The sequence below is a fragment of the Elgaria multicarinata genome, chromosome 7 (genome assembly GCF_023053635.1).
Source record: "Elgaria multicarinata webbii isolate HBS135686 ecotype San Diego chromosome 7, rElgMul1.1.pri, whole genome shotgun sequence".
Lineage (NCBI taxonomy): Eukaryota > Metazoa > Chordata > Lepidosauria > Squamata > Anguidae > Elgaria > Elgaria multicarinata.
The window spans coordinates 42,868,506-42,871,093 of NC_086177.1; the positions used below are offsets into that span (position 1 = coordinate 42,868,506).

Sequence of the window (2,588 nt, forward strand, 5' to 3'; positions counted from 1 at the left end):
AGGAAATTACATAATTATCTGGTTACATAGGAAATTATATAGCTGGACTCTCAATGGGAATCCAATTGAACAAGTATATTCATATAAATACCTTGGTATTCATTTTCATCATACTTTTAAATGGAGAGGTCGAAACAGAAGAAGCATTAAAAGATTTTTTCCAAATATATGAGAAAATACATGGTACACCTGGGGCTGGGGATGGAATCCAGGTCTGGTTAATTTAATTGGTTCTTTGTGACTCCCTGTTGCTCTGTTGAGCTGCATCCCTGCAATGAAACCATTTCACATGTGGCCTTAAGTCCAGAGGTGAGCTCCATGATGGAGAAGAGTATCAGAGAATGGAATTTGGTGTTAATGAAGTTGTTGATAGAGATTAATCTGTGCTGATTTACAATATTTCAAGTACTCTGAATCTTTAGGCACTAGAATCCTTTCTTCATTGTGCATCTACCCAGAAAATCCCCAGTGATGTACTCAGCAAAGCAAACTATAACTCCATTGACTCCCAGATCCTGCTCTCGCTTTGAATAGTGTTTCTAATGCTGGAATTAATAATTGTCCTGGGAGTCTTGGACAAAGGGAAAAAGAAAAAAAGACCTCCTGGATATTACATTTATTTGGAAGATATCAGCAATGGCATTGCTCCTACTGAGGCTTTGGTAAATGGGCAGGCAAACTCATCAGGACTTAATAGCATAAGCACAGGCGATATAGAATTTCAAGTGACATGTCATCAGTCACTCCAAGGACTTGTAACAGAAGTATGCAGGATTACTCATTTGGAAGGGTCTTGCATCCCTTCTGAGCCTGGGAGGGACAGCCTATTAAGGACAGCTATCGTACAACCTTGTGCTTTTACTGATACTACTAAAAACTTGGCATTACTAATGGACAACTTCTTGAATCCTCTGAGGGCATGACTGCCAATTGGGTGGACCTGCATACTGTGAAAACACTGACTCAGATCAAACTAAGCCTGAGAATGTTTCATCTACTACAGAGGCAGGCAGACCAAATTCTGGAACAGTCATAGTTAGCTTGTGAAATCAAGGGTAAATTACTTTCACAATTCCAAGCCCTCTGTTTCCATGCTGATGGCATATGGGAAGATTAAGTATACCCTTTGCACCACATGTCCTGTGGTCCCTGAGAAAGTCAAAGAAGGACCTGTTCCAGTTTTGGAAGATTCTATACCCATAAAGATTGCAGATTTACTGGAAAATAAACCAGGATCCTTGCAACCACAAGAGCTGATCAATAAAGGAAACTGGTGTTACGTCAACACTGCACTGCAAGCTTTGATTGATTGCCCTCCTATATATCTGATATATCACTTTAAAATCCAAAGATCTTCTGTACCCTTGCTGGCACTTAAGGACTTAGCAACTCTTCAAAGATTATATTTCTCAAAGTGTGGTTGATAAGTACATATGGCTTTAGAGGTGTTTTGCACTAAGGGTATAACTCAGCTCTTATATGAGGTAGCCAATTGGATACGGGTCATAAATAATGTGGTTGAAATATTTCAGTCACTTTCCTCAGAACAATTCCTAGGTGTGTGGCTAATACAGTGTTGCACTTGGCAACTGAATTAAACCCCATAACACGTATGGCTTGAATGTCTACCCTTTGTGGATGGATTACATTTTGTTTTGACCAACACCAACAGGACTCTTCCTACTACTCTGTGATCTGGCAAGCTTCCTATAGAAATACCTGGGTGAAGGCTGTATACTGTAAAACATTTTCCTCTGGGTAAGGAAAAGCAGTACTGTTCTTAAGATTATATGATATTGAATGGGAAATCCTCATATCCTTGGCAGCCAAATTGTGTTCTCCTTCCATTTTTGACATTCAATTCCCTGTTGGGTCACATTGTTTAAGAACTACATACATTTATAAGCCTTGGATTGCATTTACATTGGCCCATATGAACGTTTTAACATCTGCCAAGTTAGGCGATTCCACAAGGGTTTCTCTTTGCAACTTTATTGTGGTTCGGGGGATTTAGAGACTTACTCTATTTTAATTTCTATTTGGATATTAGGAGAGAAATGATTTTTACTTCTATTATCTAAGTTGCCAGGTAGAAACAACCTTTTCTGTATCATATTGTTTCACCAACATCATCCCTATAATTACTGAAAACGTATGTGTTTTTCTATTTACAGTTAAGTCAGGAACCCTCTTAACATATCCTTGATTTCTCTAGTGTCTCTATGTGCCCATATTATACTATATTTATATTTCTACATTTTTTGTTCTCAGTCTGATCATAAACAGATTTCATTTGATTATTAACCTCAACAATCTCACGGAATTGTGGAAATAAAATGGTATAACCTGATAGGTTCTTATTCAATTTGTAGAATAAATATTTGTAATTGGCTAGAATAGGATTGGAGGGGCAGGGCAGAGGGGAAGGAGCCAGTACCAGCCCAAGACATTTTTCTGTCTGAAGTGGAGCTCAAAGAGCCTTTCCTCCCCCACTAGTCTTGTTGCTTCATTCAGACACCGGTTCTTACCTTCCACTATCCATCCTTAAGGTGCTGTGTGAAACTGGTCATTTCACCCTGCTGTACGGC

General features: G+C 38.9%; 1 pseudogene; it reads left to right on the plus strand.

Annotated features, from left to right (window-relative positions):
- Positions 1–228: 228 nt before the first annotated feature.
- On the plus strand, positions 229–1,424 carry LOC134401271 (ubiquitin carboxyl-terminal hydrolase 10-like; annotated as a pseudogene).
- The last annotated feature ends 1,164 nt before the right edge of the window (positions 1,425–2,588 follow it).